This window comes from Pelodiscus sinensis, chromosome 3 (genome assembly GCF_049634645.1).
Source record: "Pelodiscus sinensis isolate JC-2024 chromosome 3, ASM4963464v1, whole genome shotgun sequence".
Classification (NCBI taxonomy): domain Eukaryota; kingdom Metazoa; phylum Chordata; order Testudines; family Trionychidae; genus Pelodiscus; species Pelodiscus sinensis.
The window spans coordinates 148,235,746-148,259,609 of NC_134713.1; the positions used below are offsets into that span (position 1 = coordinate 148,235,746).

The window sequence follows — 23,864 nt, forward strand, 5'->3', positions numbered from 1 at the left end:
CTGCCAGGGGAGTGAGACCTAGGGTAGGAGTACAGGGGGGTCTGGGATGGATATGAGTGCAGGAGAGGATTCTGGCCTGTGGGAGGGGTTTAGGAGGAGGGAGTGCAGGGTCTGGAAGGGGGTTGTAACCTGGGGCAGGAGTGCAGGAGGGGGTGCAGTGCCCTTGAGCCCAGGAGATAAGGGGAGAGCAGCGCTTTACATGCTATGCTGCCTATCTTGCAAACAGGCAGCTGCTATTGGCTGGAAACAAGCCTGTGGGAATTACTTGGAGTGAGGGCAGCATGGAATACACTAAACTGTAAGGTCCTGCCAACACATGATTTAGAGACTGACAAAAACCTCCTGCTGACTGCATTGCTGGGGGGAGGGAGGGACAGTTGTCTTCTAAATCACTTCATTATTGATGATTTGTAAATGATTCTCTGAAGCTTTGTAATTGTTTCAGCTGCATTGCCTTTTAAACTCTGCAACTGGTTGTAATCTTTGTTAAACCTTGCAACTTTGTAACTCTCATCAACTTTGCTTTGTAAATTCAGAAACTTACTGTAAGCTTGGTGATTGTTGAGCCTTGCAACGTTGTAATCTTTGTAACTCTCTGCCACTTCGCTTGTAATTTGCTCTAAACTGCATTCTCCTCTGAGATATGAATGTATGTGTGTGAGTGGAGACTATTGTGTTTGGGATTAGAAACTGCAGAGCTGAGCTCAGTGGAGCCAGTTGATGAGTCATCAAACCAATCCAGGCTGAGCAAACAAAGGAGACTCTGCTGGATCAAGGGCAGTCTGGGTATACTCCTTGGTGACAAATGTGGATGAGTCACAGGGGTTATACAGAGGCAATAAAAGGAGAGAGCACATAGCAGAAGCCCTCTTTCTGAGAAGCTCCTCTTTCTGCAGCCAGTTTCTTTCCTGACCAGCTCCCCAGCCATGATCAGCAGACAGACCCTCCAGAACCAACATGCCTTGGCTCCTTCTGCAACCCATATGCCTGTGTAAGTGCTTGAGGGAAGGAATGCAATGTATATCTGTGAGAGAGAGATAACTGGTTCCCCTTTAGTTTAAACCTTTAATGGCAGCTCTATCCTCTTTAGTTTAACCAGATAGTGCATATAGTGGAGTGTTAATTCCTCAATCAATACATCCATACTAGTGTAACCCTGGGTGGCCTCCAGTGGGAGTTTTTTGGGTAACACTTATTTACTTCATTTATGTATGCAACTCCCTATGCTCATTTCTATTCATGCACCTTTGAAATTCAATAGCCTCCCATGAGTTCTTGTTGATTTAAACCTAGTTGATTTAAAATGGTTAAAGCCTAGATCCTCACAGTTTAGGCACTTAAGTCCCCTGAAGTTAAACACCACAGGGGACCTAAACAACTTCTCAACTTCTTTTCCTGTGTAACCCCCTTTTTCCTCCCTGGGTTACTCAGGAGCAGGCCATGCTCGCCTGGGTGCCTGGTGTTTTTAACATAAAACATCTTGAGTAGACTAGTGGTGATGTTGTATAGTTGGGGGTTCCCTATTGATGACCTTGCTGCCATCTCTTGCTCCTAAAGGAATATAAAATTGTGGTGCCTCCACCTGGCTGGCCCTGTGCATGCTCAATGGTGTACCTTTGGAGCCTCCAGCAATAAAATTATTCCAGCCATTACCTGGCTCTAACTGCAAAACAACAATTATAAATAATATACATCTAACTGGTTAAATTAGAATTAACACACCTTTACTTAACAATTTAAAGAAACAGGGTTTAACAGATTAAAAGTGAATAAAATCAACTAAAGTACACAGAAAGAAAGGAAACTCATCTGTCTAGCAATTACCCTGCCACCATTTATCCCACCCCAGTGTGCATATCCCTCTGGATTCAGAGTCCCAGTTGCTTGCGTGGGTGTGCTTGGAGATCTGCAGCCGGAGGGGAAACAGCACTGGGCAGGTTTTGTGTGTGTCAGTCCAAGCTGAGCAGATAGCTGCAAAATCCGTTTGCCACGGGAGCAAGTCCTTTTCAGCCACAGGCACAGCTAGAGTCTTTCCCCTACAGGATAATCAACAGCCCCTGAAGCAGTGTGCTAAATCCAAGCCCCAGCTGGCTCTCAGTAACAGGCTCTAGCTGCAACACAATAGCTCTTGGCCTGGATAAGGCTCCACACCAGCAGCCTGGCTCCTCTCTCCAAAATGGAGCCTACTAACTCTCTCACACCATATCCTGGAAAAGCCACCATTTCCTCCTTTTTCCCCAAGAACTCATGGGAGTTGTAGTCTCTAGGGTTATATTGTAGCACAGAGAATCCTCCCAGTAAAAGTTAGAGGTTCCTTTAGTAAGGGGACTACACCTGTGGAAGACAAAGCTATCTGATATCCTTCAAAACTGTCCCAGACTCTCCCATTTCTGTTTAAGGACACACAATCTTTTTCAAAATATTTTAATTGCTATTTCTAAATCATTATGTCTGGCTGGAAGTCTTTCAACAAACACATTTTCCAGAAAAAAGTGGAAAAATATTTAGAAAAAAATACTGAATTATCTTTTTGCATTTTCCTCCAGCTCTAGTAATGATGTAGAGAACAGCAGAGTGTGTCTGTTCATAGAAAACAAATGCAAATCGATTGTGGTGGAGGTGCTATTCCTGCATTTCTCCTCGTGGTGTGGTACAAAACTACAGCAGCTCTCTCTCAGTATCCCCAAGGAAGTCTTATGAATGTGGCTTAGTCGTTTGGCCAGTTCACTGAGTTCAACCCCTTCCAAGGAAGCAGAGTACCCCTGTTTAAAGTCCAGCATGAACAAAGGAGTATTTGATCCCACTGAGTGAAGCCTTCAGCCCTCTTCCTTTCAGATGTATCCCAGCATGCAGCAACTTGCCTTATTGCTCACCAGTGTCTTCCTGGTAACAAACTCACAGTCAGACCTACCCTCTCACGGGCAGGCCTTTTCAGACCACAGTCTTCTGTCAGTTGCTGGCTGCATCCAAACATTGTTACCAACAAGAACTACCAGTATGCTCTCCTTCCCCAGTCAGGCCCAAGCTCTCTCCTTTTAACCACCCTCTCCAGGCCTGATTGCTCTCGTGGGTGAAGTGACCTGGGTCTGACTGATCACATGGCAGCTTATTAATGCTTCCTGTTTTGTGTACTGCATCACATTTGTATACTATGCAACGTATGTGTGCTGCTCTCCTTCCAGCTTTGGCCTCCATGTGCTTTGACCATTCAATGTTGCCCTAAAGTCACTGCAGCCCACATGGCCATAAACCCTGAATCTACTGCACAAGATTGGCATAGTAAGAGAAGAGATTTATCACAGTGCATCGTGACATTAAAAAGCAAGTCACCATGACCCAGTACTTAGTGTGTATTCCAAATCTGCCAATAATTACACTAACCGAAAGGGTTTTTATTGTAGTGTGCCAAAAGAAAATGTGTTGTAAACGTGAAATAATACTGGTAGGCACTATATATTGTGGCAGCCTGAGAACAGGGAGCTGCCAAAGCCTCGTGGAGGGCAGATATGCGGGGAACTGGGTATGTGGCTTTATGTTCCCTGAGTAGGCTGTTAAAGACTATAGCCGGCCAGCCAGCCACACCTGAAGCCTATCTGGCATCAGCCTGAAGGGAGGACTAATTGAAACACCTGCAGCCACTTAAGGTGGATATGTGCACTGTAAAAATACTTCCCCAGGCAAAGCTAGGGGAAAAGAGAAACGGGACGGACTAGAGGAGAACTCAAGGAGAAGTCGCAGCCCAGAGCAAGAGAACGAGGTACTGCAGGAGGGGTTGGGGAAGTGGGTGGGACTGGGTTCCCCCCAACCCTTACCTCTGGCTGGAAGGGCCAGCAGGGACTGGAAAAAGGACACTGGACTGGCCAATAATGAAAGAGGCTCTGGAAGCAGGGTACCCTTGCCTTCGTGGCAGTAATTAGGGACACTGCGAGCCTCTGAGGCCCACAAGAACACACCAGGAAGTGCAGGACCCACAGGACTTAGCTCAGACTTTGCCACTATATATATATATATATATGACATGGTGTCTCTAGGTACAACACAGCCACAGATCCTTATGACTTTACAGTATGGAACTCTTTATTAGCAAGATTAAACTAATCAATAGAAAGGAATAATCACAGTTTTCAAGTACTTCAATAACATATAAATATTTTTATTTATATTAATATTGCAGTTAATGGCCTCTTTGGGATTAAGGCCCTGTAGAATCAAATACACAGGGACAGTAACTAACCTGAAGAGTTCACAGTATATTTGAAGACCGAGCCCAGCATGCCACAAGCCTGCAGAAGGAATGAGGTCAATGAAGGGAGGAGTAATGAGATAACAGTGTTACAAACGTGGTTTCATACTTGTTTCGTGTGTGGTGAGACTGAATCAAGTCATTTAATATAAAATACTTGATAAGCTATAGCCAAACAAAGATTTTATATCCACAATCCTCACTGGACATCTGCCTGCCTATTATTAGAGGGCATTTGCACTAGGCACGACGGGAGAAGTGGGGTTTGAGGTAGGATTGTAAGGACGGAGTAGTGTTTTTATGGACAAGCTCTGGGATAGCATACTCCACCAGGAATGGAAGTGTGAAGGCACTTGTGGCACAATGGACAAATGCACGACTAAGGTGTGCCTCACCAGGATAATGGGACAGCTGGTACAGTGGCTAAGGGACAGGGGGACAGATTGTGAAGCGCTTACGCACCATGAATAGTAACTTACTCCACAAAGCACCCCTCTCACTTCAGGAGTTATCCAGCCAGAAAAAAACTCACAGCCTAGTGCCTAAAGGGTATTTTTATAGGCAGAAGAACCTCCATACTACAGCTGTGAGCACTGCAGTAGGGATATAACCCCAGTGCACTGTCTACATTGCAGCTCAGGTACTACTAATTAAATTCCTTCAGCAGTTTCACTTGCTCATATTCTTCACTTGCATTCTTAAGCTCTTGTATGGTGTTGCTGGTTAAGAGTCATCCTGTTCCATCTCAGAGGCGGTTGTCTTTCTGTGTGTGTGTGTGTGTGTGTGTGTGTGTGTGTGTGTGTGTGTGTGTGTGTGTGTGTGTGAAGTGATCTATCTATCTATCTATCAATCATAATTCATTGTTTTAACACGTGCTTTGGGTTCTTGGATTAAAAACCTTATAGAAGTGTAAAGTATTACTTAATTCAAGTTCTATATTATGTGTGTGTCCTAAGTAGTTCAGAGTACAGTGAGTAAAATATAAAGAATGATAAAAGAATATTGTGGTTCAGAGCTCAAGGGAAGAAATTTATCTTTCATTATTTATGAACTCAACAGTAAAATTACTGTATTTACAAATGCAGATAAACACATTACATCCCTAATAGTCTGAGTTTCATGGAAAAAATATATTGCATGTTGAGAGGTTCTCTTTGAAGTCATCTGATAAAGAATTTTAATTGAGATCATTTCAATATGCAAATATGGTTTGGCTATTACAAATCTCTAATGCTTCAGTTCTGAGTACGTTACAGTCTAGAGGCTGCTGTTCTGAATGTTTCAAGGCTACGCACAGATAGCTTATCAAGCAATTATCTTACCCAAATGAAAATGGAAAAGTTAAATAAAAGAACATTTTGATGCAATCACAGTAATGTACTTCTCGGTTAACATTACTTGTGACATTTGGACAGCTAGATTTGTTAATACACTTGTCCTTTGCTTATGCATCAATCTTTAGGAAATCTTCATATATTCTATAATGGTGTATGCCTAGTCATACCTTTTCTGTCCAACAGATAAGCTATTCAGGCAACTGTAAGATAGAATGAATATAGAAATCTCTAGTCTGGGCAAAGTTTCATTTTTATTTTTGGTCTGGATCTGAACTAAAACTATGGAAGAAGAAATACCAAGTTTATTTAATCAATAATCATTATTTTTGATATTGTAAATTTTATGTTACTGTTGAGTTCATAAATAATGAAAGTAATTTAGGTAAGAACCTCAACACAAGTGGTATTTTGTGTCCCAGCTCCTCGAATTCCCTCACAGGATAATCTCTTGATTGTCACTGCCTCTTATTTGACTCTTTCCATGTTTCATATCTTCCCTTCTTCAACAAACTTATATTAAGATTCCCATTGCTTCCTCCCTCAGTCAATACCTTGAATCTGATGACCTTCTGGACATGTTGCAAACTTTCTTTCCTACTCCCTGCAAGGCATATAAAAATGGGCAGAAGTGGGGGGAGAAAGCGAGGAGGTTATTTTAAGGGTGAGGAATTATTAGGGGTGGGTTTGAATTTGTAAGTAACTTTGCTTACAGCTGGTGGTTATGTTAAGTTGTGCTGCTGCACATAGCTTTAAAAATATAGAGAAAATAACACCCTGAGCATAGAAACAAATGTTCCTTTTTAGCCTTTCTATTAATCTAAAGTCATGCATATTAATGTCATACATATTAGTCATACATATTAGTTCAGCTGTCTGAGTAGCAACTTTATCCATTTTTACTTACCTTTACCAAAACATGATTCAGCTCTCTCTTGATGGTCTTGCATCCTGGGCTCTGACAGTGCATACTATGTTCTAGTGCCCCTTTTACAGAGAGTCTTGCACCATTGGTCCTATTCTGGCCAGCCCGGGATGCTTTTAATGGAAACATTTGTGAATGGGCCTGCGAAATCAGCTCAAGAAATGACATAGGGCTTGCTTTCATACAACATCTGCTGACTAGAGACACAGCTCCAATCTTGCCCACTGCCACTTGCCAGAGAGGGAGAGGGGACATAGGGCACTTCTTCCCCTATTACACCACCTGTTCAACAACAGGGTAGGGTGCCATCCTATGATGTCCTACTGTTCTTCCTGTGCTGGGCTGGAGTGAAGTTAGTTGTACCTGCCTACCAGTACTCTGTGCCCCCAAATAAAATCCTAATCTACAAGCTTGGGGACATACTCTTATACTTAGGGCCCTACTAAACTCTTGGCTATGAAAAACACATCACAGATGGTATAATCTGGTCTCCCCCCATGAAATCTGGTGTTTCATGCACTTTTACCCTGTACTACACAGACTTCAAGGGGAGGAGACCAGAATTTCTCAAATTAGGGGTCCTGACAAAAGGGACATGCTGGGGGTCACAAGTTTATTTTAGGTGGGTTGTAGTATTGCCTCCCTTACATCTGTGCTGTCTTTAGAGCTGGAAAGCATTGGCTGTTACCTGAGCACCCAACTCTAAAATCAGTGCCTTTCCACCAGCAGCACAAAAGCAAGAGGGCATTTGCCCTCCCCAGTGCCATGGGTAGGAGGGGCACATGACAGCAGCTGGTGTGGCCAGAGTCCCTGGATAGCCCAGGACACTTTTGAAGGGGCCTGGTACCCACAGCTGGGAGCAGGCCCACTTCTGCACTCACAGGCAGTGGTGCGGGAAAAGAAGCAACATGGCTCAGCCCACTCTGGACCCCCAGTGCCTGGCCAAGATGCTTGGTGTGTGTCTGAAACCACTCGCTGGCAGGAAGACTATTATAGGGGGGACAGGACAGAAAGAAGTGGGATGGGGTGGGCCAGGCATGGACAGGAGTGGTCTAGAACTTCCCCGGGCTAAGAATGGCATGGGAAGAAGTCATGTGGGGGCCCCCGCTCTGTCCCTCCTCACCAGTTGCCCCTACCCTCCTTACAATAACATGGGGTACGTCTACACTACAGCACTAATTCGAACTAACTTAGTTCGAATTAACTAATTCGAACTAAGCTAATTTGAACTAACGCATCTAGAACTAAAAACTAGTTCGAATTAGCATTTTGCTAATTCGAACTAGCGCGTCCACACTGATTGGACGCAGGGGGGCATTTAAGGGCGGCTGAAACCGGTTCTGGTAGGGCATCAGGTCAGTAGTTGCTTTGTGTGGCTGCTGTCTGAGGCTATCTGAGGCTCGTGCATAAAGGGACCCCCCTGGACAGCCGGTTCTCAGCTTTTCCTGCTTGCTTGCCAATCTCGCCGAGGGACAGCAAAGCGTTGGTCTCTGTGCCCGTCTGTGTCGGTGCTTCCCTTCGGGGATGCCACCACAGGTGGCAGCATGGAGCCACAGCTCACCCTGCACCTTCTGGTGCACTTTCTGGACTTGCTGCTGCAAGCCTGCCAGCAATGGCTCGAGGCTGCCCGGCACTACCTGGTGCACGTCAGCCCCCTGCCTCTCCACCTGGCTGCCCTGGGGGCCGTGGAGGAGCCGCGGCGGCGCCCCGGCACCGGTGTGCCCCGCCGCATTTGGCATCTGGACACCAGCACCAACTGGTGGGACCGCATCGTCCTGGAGCGCTGGGAGGACCAACAGTGGACCCAGAACTTCAGGATGAGGAGGGACACCTTCCTGGAGCTCTGCGAGTGGCTCGCCCCTGCCCTGTGCAGAAGGGACACTTGCAGGAGGCCCGCCATCCCCCTCCAGAAGCGGGTGGCCATCGCCCTCTGGAAGCTCTCCACGCCGGACAGCTACCGATCCATCGGGAACCAGTTCGGCGTGGGGAGATCCACCGTCGGAGCGGTGCTCATGCAGGTTTGGCACTCGTCGGCCACTGCGCCGGGGGGGAGAGGGGCTGCGAGGAGGGGATGGGCTGCCCCAGGGACAAAGGGGGGGCGGGAGGAGGCGAACGTGCCCCGCACCGGAGGGGTCAGTCTGTCCCGTCCGTACTACACGCCGCCGGGGGGTTGCTTCCGGGAGTGGGGCGTGGGGCACTGCCAGGGCACGAATGCTCCCAGCCACCCGGGCGCCCCACTGATTGGCGCTTTGCTGTGTCTCTCTCCGCAGGTGGTCAAGGCCATCAACTGGGTGCTGCTCCGCAGGGTGGTCCGCCTCGCCGACCCGGACGCCGTCATCCGGGGATTCTGCGCCCTGGGCTTCCCCAACTGTGGGGGGGCCATCGACGGGACGCACATCCCCATCCGTGCCCCGGAACACCAGGCGTCCTGGTACGTCAACCGCAAGGGGTACTTATCTGTGATCCTGCAGGCCGTGTGTGACCGCCGGGGACAGTTCACGGACATTAATGTGGGCTAGTCCGCCAAGGCACACAACACATGGGTGTACCGCAAATCCTCCATGTGCCAGCGGTTGCAGGACGGGACCTTCTTCCCTGACCGCCACATCAGGGTCGGGGACGTGGACATGCCCGTGTGCCTGGTGGGGGATGCTGCTTACCCACTGCAGCCATGGCTGATGAAGCCCTACACAGGGCACCTCAATCCCTCCCGCCAGGCCTTCAATGCCAGGCTGACCAGGGCCCGCTTTCGATGCCTCCTCACCCGTCTTGACCTGGCCGAGCACAGCATCCCTCCCATGGTGGCAGCATGTTGTGTGCTCCACAATTTATGTGAGTGAAAGGGGGAGGCTTTCCTGCCAGCCTGGATGGCTGAGGCTGACCGCATGGCTGGACACTACGGTCAGCCCCACACCGCCGCTGTCCGGGAAGCCTAGCGGGGGGCTGTCCGGATCTGGGAAGCCCTGCGGGAGAGCTTCCTGGTGGAGGAGGACTGACCTCTCCCTTGCATGCCCTACTGGGGCCTTCTTCCACCCAACCCCCCCTTCCCCTTCCCCTCCCTACCTACTGTCAAAGACACCTGTTTTTCAAACAAAAATGTCTTTTTATTTAACATAAGTGGGGTGGGGGGAGGGAGGGAGAAACCTGGGATGAGGGAGCAGGAAGGGGAGGGGGTGGAAGGGAGGAAGGGAAAGGAAAGCTCAGGGGTAGGAGTCCAGCTGCCTCTCCCGTCTCGCCACACTGCGGGTCCGGGGGTGTTGGTGGGGAATGGTTGTGGAGGGTGGGGCAGGAGGGACGGGGGGTGTGGAGGAAGTAGGAGGGGGAATAGGGGGAGGAGGAGGGGGAGCAGGAGGAATTGGGAAGCGGTCGGGCACGCTGTGGAGGTGGCCTTGCAGGGCACGGCCCTGCTCCTCCAGGGCCTCCAAACTCCTCCGGCACAGCCTCAGGTCCTCCTGGACCCAGTGGTCCTGGAGATGGAGCTGTTGCTCCAGGAACTGGAGGTGACGCCTCTGGTACTCCTCTTGGTTCCTGGCTCTCCTGTGGGCGCGAGCGGCTGCTGCAGGCGGGGTGGTGCACCCTACAGTCCCAGGTGCTGCAGCTGTGGTGCAACAAGACCAGCGGTCAATTACCCCAGGGGCCCAGGTGTGTGAAACCCAGCTCCCCTCTGCAAGGGCCAGGGCCGCTGCGGGATCCCCAGCTGCTGCTCCGTGGTGGGCAAGGCCCAGGCGCACGGTCCCGGGGCTCCCTCTCGCCCCAGCCCCCCGTACACATAAGGGGAACACGAGGGTACTCACAGGTGGATGCCTCCCCGGCCTCGGACAACACAGGTGAGCGGCTCTGTGGGGTGCCTCGGGGGTCCCAGGTCTTGGGCAGGCTGCCGGCAGGCTCCTGGCTCTCGGAGCCCTCCTCCTCCGTCTCCTGGAGCGGTCTCTCTGCCCCGGGGTCTATTACGTCCCGAGGGGCAGGGACGGCATGAGCCCCCAGGAGGCGGTCCAGAGCCTGGAAGTGGGGGCAGGCCTCCGGGTCGGCCCCTGGCAGGCAGGCCCGGGAGTAGGACTGCCGCAGGTCCTTGATTTTGCAGCGCACCTGCTCCCGGCTGTGCTGGTGGCCCCTGGCAGCCAGGGTGACAGCCATGCGGCCGTAGACAGCCGCGTTCCTGTGGCTAGTGCAGAGATTGTGGACATTGGAGGCTTTCCCCCCAAACCTCGATGAGGTCCACAATCTCCGCACTAGACCACGCGGGCGCCCACCTCTTGTGGCCCCGGGCAGGCTCCTGGGAGCCCCCAGGCTGGTCCCGGGAAGAAGGGGAGGGCTGGGTGTCCTCAGGTGGCTGGCTCATGGGTGTCAGGTGCAGGGTCTGCTGGCACGGGTGCTGGCAGCCTTGCAACTGGCACAAACTGTGTAGCCAGCCCATGGCCCTTTAAGGGCTCCGGGGCCGGGAGGGGGGCAGACAAGTTTGCCTGGTGTTGGCCAGAGTGGCCACCAGGGCAAGCTGGGAAGGGCTAGCCTCCCACTAGTTCGAATTAAGGGTCTACGCAGCCCTTAATTCGAACTAGCTAGTTCAAACTAGGCTTAATCCTCGTAAAATGAGGTTTTCCTAGTTCGAACTAAGCGCTCCGTTAGTTTGAATTAACTTCGAACTAACGGAGCGCTAGTGTAGCATCTATGAAAGTTAGTTTGAACTAACAGACGTTAGTTCGAACTAACTTTGTAGTGTAGACATACCCATGGTGACCTGGGGTCAGTATCCCTACATGCACAGCACAATGAAATTTGATATTTAAATATCTGAAATCGTAAAATGTATGACTTTTTTTTTTTAAACCTATGACTGTGAAATTGACCAAAAGGGATCACTAATATGGTGAGGCCCCACCTCTGTGCTCTGAAGCATGTTTTAATGGAGGATTTGCAGAATCTTTCAGCCACATTACATTATTTTTAAAAGAAGGAATACAAAATGATGGAGATTCACCAGCTGTTTCTACAGTGACAAAGTAGGTGAGGTAATATCTTTCATTGGACCAATGTCTGTTGGTGAAAGAGAGAGACTTTGGAGCTATTCGCAGCTACAGAGGCAGTTGCCTTAAAATCTCTCCTCCTGGCATTACTTCTGCAGCATCTCCACTGCTGGTCGGAGCAATGGGGGAAGAGAGGAGATGATATGATAGAAAAAGAATATTCCAGCAACTTGTCTACAGCAGCACTTCTGAGAAGGGACGTGCGCTATTGCCTTTTACTAAGAATATTAAATTGCGGTTAATTGACTAGTTGAGTAGTTGATGGATTTTCCATTGACTACTCAACTAGTTGATAGGCACATCCACCCCAGCAGGGGCTCTTGTACATTTCAAAGGATGAATGTGGAACACGTGGGGATTACAGCGAATGAGAAGCTGGATATGAGTCAACAGTGTGCCCTTGTAGCCAAGAAGGCTAATGGCATATTAGGTTGCATTAGTTGGAGCATTGCCAGCAGATCCAGAGATGTGATTACTCCCCTTTATTCTGCACTGGTGGGTTGGAGTATTGTGTCCAGTTCTGGGCCCCACACTATAGAAAGAATGTGGACACACTGGAGAGGGTCCAGTGGAGGGTACCCAAATTGATTAGGGGGGCTGGAGCACATGACCTATGAGGAGAGGCTGAGGAATTTGGGCTTATTTAGTCTATAGAAGGGAAGAGTGAGGGGGGGATTTGATAGCAGCCTTCAACTTCCTGAAGGGAGGTTCCAAAGAGGATGGGGAGGGGCTGTTCTCAATAGTGATGGATGACAGAACAAGGAGCAATGGTCTCAAGTTACAGTGGGGAGGTCTAGGTTGGATATTAGGAAAAGCTATTTTCCTAGGAGGGTGGTGAAACACTGGGATGGGTTACCTAGGGAGGGGGTGGAATCTCCATCCCTAGAGGTTTTTGAGTCTCCGCTTGACAAAGCCCTGGCTGGGATGATTTAACTGGGATCGGTCCTGCCTTGGGCAGGGGCTGGACTCAATGACTTCCTGAGGTCTCTTCCAGCTCTATGATTCTATAAACACTGTGTGCAGCCCTCATGTACATTTCAAAGCCACAGTGCTCTCATGGAGCCTGGGGTCAGTGGGGGGCTCCCCAGCTGATCCTGGGTTCCGTGGAAATGCCATGCCAGAAGCTGGGGTCAGCTGGGAAGTCCCCAGCTGACCCCAGGCTCCATGGCTCTGCCCCTTTGAAACACTGAGGTGGAGTTTTAAAGGGGCAGTGCCACACAGCTGAGCCAGGGATCAGCTGTGTGATGGCTGCCCCTTTGAGATGCTGCCTTGGGGTTTCAAAGTGGCAGCTCTGCACAGCTGATCCCTGGCTTAGCTGTGCAGTGCTGCCACTTTGAAATACTCCTTCTTCCCCTCCTCTCCTTGCTGCTTCTATCTGATAGAGGTGGTGGTGAAGGGGTTGGGGGGAGACTAGTCCTTAACATCCTTACTTTGTGCTATGTGGCAGATGTTGGGAATAAAAAACCACCAGGGTGGACAAGGCACTGAGAGCAAGGCAAATGTGAAAATTCTAGTGCCAAGGACAAAGTGGATAATATGCAGGCCAGCTTTTCAGAAGCAGAAGAGCTTGCACAGTAGGAGCGGGAGAGCGAACACATCTAGGGGTCTGTCTGTCAATCAATTCAGATGGAAAGATTTGTGTAGATGATGTGAATTTTCTCTGAGAAGAAAAAGTTGGTCACTTGCTGCTGCTGCAATTTATATTAATTTTATTAAAAGCTGGGGATGCATTTATACCAAATCCTTTCAACAGCTGTTGAAAGAAACTCCACTAGAACCCATTTGCTGCTAAAGAAAGTAGTTTAATCAAAATAGAATATTTAGTGAAATTATGTTGATGTCAGCAAAAATTTGTTTTGGAGAAAATCCAAGGGAAGAAGTATTCTAATATCAAAAGTGGTTAGGAGTCCTATGGCACCTTATAGACTAACTAAAGTGTTGGAGCATAAGCTTTCGTGGGGAAAGACCCACTTCGTCAGATGCATGACTTTGCCCATGAAAGCTTATGCTCCAACACTTCAGTTAGTCTATAAGGTGCCACAGGACTCCTCGCCGCTTTTGCAGATTCAGACTCACACGGCTACCCCCTGATACTCTAACATCAAAGTGTCTTGTTTTGATATTTTTACAGTTGAACATTTGAATTTCTCATTTTGAAATGATTTTTTTTTTAAATTTTTGTGTGGCATCATTTATTCTAGTATCAAATTTTAAATGGTAAAAATCAAAGTGAAATGTTTTGATTTTGCCCAGTGTAAACATTTTGAGCAATATTAAACAAAAAATATTTTTAAACCATTACCAGCATGGACAATTTTGCTTTTTTTCTAGTTCAAAGCAAAGATGAATTTTGAAATCTCAAATCTTTCATTAAATGGGATTTCTGTCTTTTTTTGGCACATCTTCTTGTTTGAATTAACCAAAACTCCAGATCTGAATAGCTCAGACTGAGAGATTAGATCTTCTGATAAACTGCATTGCTTGTGCTCTTTCCTATTAAAAATTTGAATATAGGTGCAAGTTTAGGGAACACTGGTAGCTTGCTGAGAATAGTACACAGTAGGACATAACTTTATTGGAACTTAACTTAGAGCTTTCTTGGAACTGAAATATCCTGTATATAGCACAGAGACCTGCAAGTCACATCAAAGAGGAGAGTTTAATAATGTGGGACTGGAGAATGGATAAAGAAGGTCAAAGAATGAGATCTGAGAGAGGAGACTGAGAGGGACAGAAAATTGAGTTGAGAGGAAAATGGGAGCAGGGGGTGAAAGGAGAAAAGAAATAAGGAGAAATGAGGGGGAAAAAAAGGAGTGGAATATAAATAGGAAAAATATACAAGGCAGAGAATAGCAAAGAAAAGACAGACGGAAAAACCACAGGGAAGATTTATTTAAAAAAATTGCAGCTTGCTGAAATATGGTTGGTGTGGCTGGGTTTTTTTTTTTTATACCCTGCTATCTAAGCTCTGACTGTTTTAGGCTGAAGGTAAATGGCATTGGTGGATAACATACAGGTAACTTCGGTGCTCTTCTGAAGAGCTTCTAGTGTCCCTGACAACTTGTTCTAATTGCTCAAGTTCAAACACTTCAAATGCTCAGTGTGACTAAGAGCACTTATAATAGGTTGATGCAGCAAAGCCTTCTCTCTATAGTATCGTTAGGCTAGCTATGTTTTCACAAATGCCATGGGGTGTCTTTCGTGTTGCATGTTGACAGCTTATCTTATTTTGTCCAAGAAGAGAGTCAGTACTGTAAATATGTTCAGTTCAGGAATGTTGTTAGGACTGGGGGAATTGGTTGGAGAAAATAAAAATTACCTCAGAACTCAGTCTATTGTACATTTTAAATAAGAGTGTTCTCTCTGAGCTAAGAAATGTTTGGCTGAGCACTTCATTCCATCCACCAACCATGTCTTCACCCTTTATCAAAACTGATCTCCTGCACATCAACTGGTGTCTTCAGTTTCAGTGAGTAGCAAGAAATATATTCTGGGGCTTTGGATCTCCAGAGCCCAACAAAATTAGTGGGATTTAAAGGGGCCACAAGGAAATGACCAGCATTATGGGTACCTGGCCCCCAATGGAGTATCTTCGTAGGGTGTATTGGGAGCTGGTGATTCAGGAGATCAGCTTGGGAATAGCTGGGCTCTTGGGGATAAAGAAGAGAATTTAGCTGGAAAGCCTTTTGGAGTAAGCAGAGAGGTGAGGTTGAGAAATTTTGGGGCTCTTTTGAAAATTGAGGAAAGGAGTTAGGAGGGTAAAGAAATTACTGACCTCTGACTTGGGAAGGAAAAATTGGGGTGAGGGAAATGGTATGATAAGATCCTAAGACCAAGGAGAAGTTACTGGTTGGGTTTAGTGAAAATAGGGGGATAATGGAAAAGGAAACCACTGTGTGGAGTGACTTTATACTGTGATGTAGAAAACAAAGACACTGCTCTCTTTCTTGGGACTGTGCTGTGTAATTTAAAATGAAAGTAAGCTTAGTGGGGAAGTACCTGTTTTTTCTGAGGTAAACTGCAGAAGATCACCTAAACAAGCATTTGTGGAACAGCTCCTGCTTGTTGTTATGCTTAACGATTTGGGCACACAAAAAATATTCATTAAAAGCAATGGATATACCATAGGTCTGGGAACTTTTGTCTGTCTCCCTGCCTTTCATGTTCTACTTATTTCTCAGGCAGGATCATAACGAAGGCCCTTTTCTCAACAGGGAAAAAGGAACCAAACTTAATAGTATCTTTTGTGGGCTGTGAGGTGTAGGAAATATCAGACCTGCATTACCCCTCCACCTCTCCAGTCTAGACAACAAACGTGTGTATGCAATGTGCATGGAACCAAACCTTCACACAAGCAACACATTTCCCTCTAGGTTTCCTGTGATGTTCCGGGGTGTATTGTAATTACATATGGGATAAAGAGACCCTGCACTTGTAATTAGCATTTGTACAGACCGACAATGAGTGCAATGGATGGCTTTCCAGGGGACTGGGGCCATACCAGCTGAGAGGTTCAACTTTGGAACATTTATTTCCAAATCGAAGTCAAACAGTAAACTCATTTTCTGAACTTGTGGAACCTGCCGTCTCCCTTGTATCCCTAGGATAAAAGAATAATCCTGGATATTATGGTACTAGCCAAGGCTCCAGTTCATAGTGGCCACCCATTGTATTACATGCTGCACAGACACACAGCAACTGCCCTGCTCTAATGAGCTTCCAAACTTATTAGAGAAGGCAGACAAAGGGCCGACGCTCATTGTCCATAAAGGTTTTTAGGTGACTGAGACAGGCCTTTCGGATACCCAGCTCCCAAAGTGAGCTGCATACTGCACATTGCCACAGCAAAGCTCATTCTAAAAACAGGGCCAGTAAAAGTTAATCTATAGTTTAAACAGCCCCATCTACTCATAAAACAGAAAGATTATAATAGCAAGATTTTTCTTCCACCTGTTTGCTAATGTTATAAAAAGGCTCTACAAAGGGAACAGCAGTGGTGCATCCTGACAGACGACAGGAGTTGGCAGATGTTTTTTAATTAAAAGAATTCAGGTAATGAAATGATACCAATGGTAGACAAGAGAAACAGAAATAACACACACACTGTTAGCCATGCAGCACCTGCTCCCCAATTGTTCTAAAGCCATTGTCAAAGATATTTAAAAATAGATATGATGCGAGTCCCATCTAATACGGGGATGACCTATAAATGACCCATGCTTTGAGTGAGCAAGTATTGACTTAATATATTTTGCTGCTAGTCTAAGAAGTATATGCCAAAGAGGAAACCTGATTGACTAGATGCTTTTTAAAACAAATTACTAATCTCACAAGGGTATTATGAGGATTAACTCAAGGTTTCTGAAGTACTGTGAGATCCTCAAATGGAAGGCTCAATACCAGAGCAAAGTATCATATTTCTATAACATAGCTGTGTTCATATTTCTGGGGGTGCCACTTTCTCACATGGTGACATTTAGGAAATTCTGATTCATCAATAGAAATTCTGCTTTGTGCTAAGTTGTTTCCAGAGGAGGGTTCTCAGTAATGTCAGCAGGATCCTGGGTTGAAAGCAAGGTTCCCTCTAAACTGTGCAGCAGCATGTCCCCACAGCTGCTTAATGAGCCCCTGCCCAGCCAGGGGCTCAAGGCTTTTCACACAGAGCTGCCTGGCTGGGGGAGGGGCACTTCTCCCTCAGTTACAGTAGCAAGTCTCTCCCAGCCGGTAGAGAGGGGCTGTGTCCCTATGGGCTGGGAGACACTGGCTGCTCTCCCTCAGCGACAGCAGCAGAGGACAGAAGTGCCCCTCCCCCAGCCAGTCAGCTCTGTATGCAGAGCCCTGAGTCCCTGGCTGGGTGGGGGCTCATTAAGCAGCTGTGGGGTCGTGCTGCTGCACACCTTGGAGGGAACCCTGGTTGAAAGGGTATGCATTGCATTTTTATTATTACTTACTAGAAGATTTACCTGGCATTGCTTGGGTCCTCATCTCAATACATTTTGAAATCATTGCCCTGGGGTTTGGCTGGGACTGAGGGGTTTGTATGCCGGCTGCCCCAGGGAGAGAGAGAACTACCCTAGTCCTCTCTCACTGCAGCAGTTTGGGAAGTGCTGCATGGCCACTGCAGGTGCATGTCTCCCAGCAGGTGCAGGTCCAGGTTCGTCTGCCCTCAGTGTACCCCAGCCAGAGTGAGGAATGCACTGTCCCCTCACTCCCTGTATGAATCAGGGAGAGCTTCAGCCTCCTTTTGCCCTCCCTAAAGGGTGCCTCAAGGTGGGAGACTCAGGACTGGGGGCAGTACTGGAAGGGGGGGCATACCCCCAGCTAGCCCCTTTCACCTGCCTGGTCACTCTGTCTTTTTTTTGTGTGAGTTTATGAGAAGCAGTCCCATTCAAGGCACATCCCATTTTCCGGGCACATTTTTCCTTACCTTCCTTTAAGAGGAAGCTGTATACCGAATTTGGTGCTCCTAACTCTTTCCGTTTAAGAGGAGTTCTTGAACAAATAGGCAGGCAAATTCACAGACAGACAAACTCTCAAATATATAGTAGACCATTAACTGTATTTGTTGTTCTAGTGCCGGGGGTTTGGATTATGCTTTTCAGCCAAAAACAAAAATCATCTCTTTGCCCTGAGGAAATTATTGTCTAAGATCCTTGAATGTATAATGAGCTGTGCCTAGGCACTGGGGTCTGCACAAAACTCACTGAACAATTGTACCTGTTGCACAGATTGCAAAATCTAAATTCCTATGCATGAACAAAAATCTCTCTCACGTCCTCTGGCCTCAAATATTTTCTTCTAGATTATTCTTCTAGCACCTGAAATTCAAAGAGAAGATTAAACTACCAACCTCTGATTCTCTGTTGCAGCCGTGGGTAACAGGAGAATGAAATTGCTAATGTTCCACATGCAAATGTAGAATGGGGTGTAGTAATGGAGATGGTTCTGATAAAGTGAAGATTGTATCTGCTCTGTTCGCTTTATGTTTGTGATTTCTGTTGTCTTGTAGTAACCCCGTGTGTGTGCCTCAGTTTCCCCGATATTTAGATGGTGATGGGAATTTGTATGTGAGTGTTTCCCTCATGGACACAATGGTTGATGCCTTCTGTAACCTGAGCCTGGGAGGAGGTGTGTGACCAGGTGACACTTTTTGCCTGGGAAGCTAGACAAATGCTGGAGACGGGGATGACTGCAGGGGGGAAAGTGGCTGTTGGGTGTGTGAATGAGGCTCACCGGCCTTGGGTGCAGAGTTGGGGGTGACTTGGCTCTGAGCGCCCTTTCCCCAAGATGGATTGTACTGACTGCTTCTGATTTCTGTGCTGACACATCTGCTATGCTGTGTCCCTGTCAGCTAATAAACCTTCTGTTCTGCCTGCTGGCTGGGAGTCACATGTGGCTGCAGATGGGGGTTCAGGGCCCGGTGACTCCCCGTGCCTTGGTGACCATGTTTAGGACCAGATAAGTTCTCATGTCTGTATGCACATGGTAAAGAAACACCAGGTGTCTTTCTCCTCCTTAGTTATTTTATTTTCCCTCAACACAGTTTACTTAGTGAAGGGGAAACCTCAAAAAGTCTTATTATTCAGTTCATCTAAGTGCCCAGAAGTTTGGATGGTTTTGTGCTTGAGGCATGGGAGTGGGAGTAGAGGGACCTCAGCTCTGTATCTGACTTTGCCTCAGAGTTACTTTTTATGTTGGAGTATATCATTTAATCTCTCTGGGTTTCCATTTCATAGTCTGTAAAATGAGGATAATGCTACCTGCCCCCTCATGGGAAGGGTGATAGGTTAAATTCTTCCCTTGGATTAGGGCATTCTAGGTTAGGGAGATCCTAGGTTAGTGTGAGCTATAGAAGTAAAGTGCAATGTATTATTATCCTGAATTTCTTGAGTCTGCAAAAACAGATTGTAACTAGTTCTTGAGATTTCAGATACTTCCTACCTCTAGAGGTGCTGGGCCTATGAAATCAGCTTTGTTTATGGTTGTTTGTCACTTGTGACTTGTGTCTCAGTGATGTTCCGGAAATCCAGAGACATGTAAAAAGGAAAAAAATGTGCGTGGCAGTTCTTATAATGCAATTCATCCCTAATTTTGACCCCTTTCTGATTATCTTAATTAAAGTCCTTGGAGCAGTGGGAAACTGAAGACCTTTCCATATTTTGCACCAATACCGTTGCTGTTTCATTTCAGACAGTTCTGTGCCTCTCAGTCTACACGTTTCTGATTGAGTTTGACAGGTTGGTGATTTTTACAAAACAGAATATGAAGACTCAAACAGGGAATGTCAAAGCAACTGCAGGAAACCCTCACTGTTCGCGGTGGATATTTTCCTGAATCCACCATGAATGGCAAAATTTGCGAATACTGGGAGCTATGGCTCCCAACCCCTGTGGTGAGCTTCCAGTGGCTTCTGACCCCATTGCGGCTGCCAGGAGGTGTGGGAAACTCATTGTCACTGTGGGCAGCTACCGGGAACTCACTGCAGCTGCCAGGAGCTACAAGGAACCCACCACAGGCGCTGGGAGCAATTCCTGGAATCGCAAAGGTCTCCTATATTCTGATGCAGCCAGCTAATTTTTACTTGGAGATGTGCTCAGTTTCACTAGTAAAAGAATTCACCTGCGAGGGGAAACTAATGGAATGTGAACATTGTCTGTTTTCAACTTCATAGCCCCTTCTAATCTACTTCTCTTGTAAATATTGCACACCTCTTTCTACGAAGCACTACTTTCTGCCTTAGAATCTTTGCATACATTCACCTAGAACCAATGTCTGTGATGCAATTCACTGTGGCTGGCGGGGTGGACAATAAAAGAACAATGCAAGCAGTCTCAGATCCCCATTCTGAGACTGAGCTCATTGTCCCCCTGCAAATCCTGCAATAGCTTCCATGACTTCAAGAGCTGGGAGACCTTGCTCCATGAGAAATCCCCTGTTAGGCATGGCAGTGGAAATGAGCAGCTGAATGACTGAGCTGACTTTGAAATGGTTTTGTTTACTTAGAAGGGGAGACTGTGCTTGCTTGCATCTGGCAGATTAAAACTATGGCAGAGGAGAGTAGATTGAAGGTATTTCTTGATTACTGGAGTGTTGTTAATGGTTCTTGAAATGCATTTGCAGCCCTTCTTGTCTGGTTTATTCTAGGCATTGTCCGATTATTTAAAATAATTTCTATCCTTCACATGTAGGATTCATCATCTTGCCTGTCATCTCCACAAGAGTTAATCTCTGAGCAGAACAAGGTGTAAAGTTGTGCGTTTGAGCACAATTTACAAGGATCACATAGCTGATGAAAGCGTTACATCTCAGGTTGATTCATGACAGATTTTTTTTGTTACTTTTTGCATCTTTTCAGTTATTTTGATACTTACCAAAAATAAAAGTTTATCTTCATTGTGGATATATTTTGCAGTGGATTTGTATAAGTACCGTCTTCTGGTGCTATTCAAAGACCAAAAAAAAGTTAAAATATCATGGAAAGGAAGAGATTACCATCTGGACTCTGAAATGCCTGATCCTTCATTGCTGAAGGAAAACTGGGCCATGTAAAATATCTAAGGGTATGTCTACACTACAGCGCTAGTTCGAACTAACTTAGTTCGAATTAGTTAATTCGAACTAAGCTAATTCGAACTAACGCATCTAGAACTAAAAACTAGTTCGAATTAGCGTTTTGCTAGTTCGAACTAGCGCATCCACACTGATTGGACGCAGGGGGGCATTTAAGGGCAGCTGAAACCGGTTCTGGCAGGGCATCAGGTCAGTAGTTGCTTTGTGTGGCTGCTGTCTGAGGCTATCTGAGGCTCGTGCTTAAAGGGACCCCCCTGGACAGCCGGTTCTCAGCTTTTCCTGCTTGCTTGCCAACCTCGCCGAGGGACAGCAAAGCGTCGGTCTCTGTGCCCGTCTGTGTCGGTGCTTCCCTTCGGGGGGGGGGGGGCAGCCGCAGGTGGCAACATGGAGCCACGGCTCGCCCTGTACCTTCTGGTGCACTTTCAGGACTTGCTGCTGCAAGCCTGCCAGCAATGGCTTGAGGCTGCCTGGCACCACCTGGGGAATGTCAGCCCCTGCCTCTCCGCCTGGCCGCCCTGGGGGCCGTGGAGGAGCCGCGGCGGCACCCCGGCACCGGCGTGCCCCGCCGCTTCTGGCGTCTGGATACCAGCAGCGACTGGTGGGACTGCATTGTCCTGGAGTGCTGGGAGGACCGACAGTGGACCCAGAACTTCAGGATGAGGAGGGACACCTTCCTGGAGCTCTGCGAGTGGCTCGCCCCTGCCCTTCGCAGAAGGGACACTCGCATGAGGCCCGCCATCCCCCTCCAGAAGCGGGTGGCCATCGCCCTATGGAAGCTCTCCACGCCGGACAGCTACCGATCCATCGGGAACTAGTTTGGCGTGGGGAGATCCACCGTCGGAGCGGTGCTCATGCAGGTAAGGCGCTCGTCGGCCACCAAGCCGGGGGGGAGGGGGATTGCGAAGAGGGGATGGGCCGCCCCAGGGACAAAGGGGGGGCGGGAGGAGGCGAAAGCGCCCCGCACCGGAGGGGTTGGGCTGTCCCGGCTGTACTACACGCCGCCAGGGGGGTTGCTTCCGGGAGTGGGGCGCGGGGCACTGCCAGGACACGCACGCTCCCAGCCACCCGGGCGCCCCACTGATTGGTGCTTTGCTGTGTCTCTCTCTGCAGGTGGTCAAGGCCATCAACCGGGTGCTGCTCCGCAGGGTGGTCCGCCTCGCCGACCCGGACGCCGTCATCCGGGGATTCGGCGCCCTCGGCTTCCCCAACTGCGGGGGGGCCATCGACGGGACGCACATCCCCATCCGTGCCCCGGAACACCAGGGTACTTCTCTGTGATCCTGCAGGCCGTGTGTGACCACCGGGGACAGTTCACGGACATTAATGTGGGCTGGTCCGGCAAAGCACACGACTCACGGGTGTACTGCAACTCCTCCGTGTGCCAGCGGCTGCAGGACGGGACCTTCTTCCCCGACCGCCACATCAGGGTCGGGGACGTGGACATGCCCGTGTGCCTGGTGGGGGATGCCGCCTACCCACTGCAGCCCTGGCTCATGAAGCCCTACACGGGACACCTCAATCCCTCCCACCAGGCCTTCAATGCTAGGCTGACCAGGGCCCGGATCGTGGTGGAGGGGGCCTTCAGGCGACTGAAAGCCCGCTTTTGATGCCTCCTCACCCATCTGGACCTGGCCGAGCACAACATCCCTCCCGTGGTGGCGGCATGTTGTGTGCTCCACAATTTGTGTGAGCGGAAGGGGGAGGCTTTCCTGCCAGCCTGGATGGCTGAGGCTGACCGCATGGCTGGACACTACGGTCAGCCCCGCACCGCCGCTGTCCGGGAAGCCCAGCGGGGGGCCATCCGGATCCGGGAAGCCCTGCGGGAGAGCTTCCAGGTGGAGGAGGAGGAGGACTGACCTCTCCCTTGCATGCCCCACTGGGGCCTTCTTCCACCCTACCCCCCCTTCCCCTTTCCCCTCCCTACCTACTGTCAAATAAAGACACCTGTTTTTCAAACAAAAACGTCTGTTTATTTCACAGAACTGGGGTGGGGGGAGGGAGGAATGAAGGTGGGAGAAGGGAGGGGGAAACCTGGGACGAGGGAGCTGGAAGGGGAGGGAAGAGAGGAAGGGAAAGGAAAGCTCAGGGGTGGGAGTCCGTCTGCCTCTCCCGTCTCGCCACACTGCGGGTCCGGGGGCGTCGGTGGGGAATGGTTGTGGGGGGGGGGGGCAGGAGGGACAGGGGGTGTGGAGGAAGCAGGAGCGGAAGCAGGAGTGGGAGCAGAGGGAGCAGGGGGAGCAAGAGGGGGAGCAGGGGGAGCAAGAGGGGGAGCAGGGGGAGGAGGAAATGGGAAGCGGTCCAGCAGGCTCTGGAGGTGGCCTCGCAGGGCACGGCCCTGCTCCTCCAGGGCCTCCAGACTCCTCCGGCACACCCTGAGGTCCTCCTGGACCCAGTGGTCCTGGAGACGGAGCTGTCGGTCCAGGAACCGGAGGTGCCGCCTCTGGTAGTCCTCCTGGTTCCTGGCTGTCCTGCTTGCCCGGGCGCGGGCGGCTGCTGCAGGCGGGGTGGTGCGCCCTGCAGGCCCAGGTGCTGCAGCTGTGGTGCAAGAAGACCAGTGGTCAATTACCCCAGGGGCCCAGGTGTGTAAAACCCAGCTCCCCTCTGCAAGGCCAGGGCCCCTGCAGGATCCCCAGCTGCTGCTCCGTGGTGGGCAAGGCCCAGGCGCACGGCCCCTGGGCTCCCTCTCGCCCCAGCACCCCCGTACACATAAGGGGAACACAAGGGTACTCACAGGTGGACGCCTCCCCGGCCTCAGACGACACAGGCGAGCG

The 23,864-nt window shown here is 48.9% G+C and overlaps 1 long non-coding RNA gene across 2 annotated transcripts in view; it reads left to right on the top strand.

Annotated features, from left to right (window-relative positions):
- The first annotated feature begins 619 nt into the window (after positions 1-619).
- LOC106731469 (uncharacterized) overlaps positions 620-23,864 on the top strand; it is a 176,466-nt gene continuing 153,221 nt past the window's right edge. The window contains exon 1 of one of the 2 annotated variants that reach the window (XR_012902923.1): positions 620-991. This is a non-coding gene — a long non-coding RNA (uncharacterized LOC106731469). The remainder of the gene's footprint in view (positions 992-23,864) is intronic. The other variant, XR_012902921.1, reaches the window with a different exon arrangement.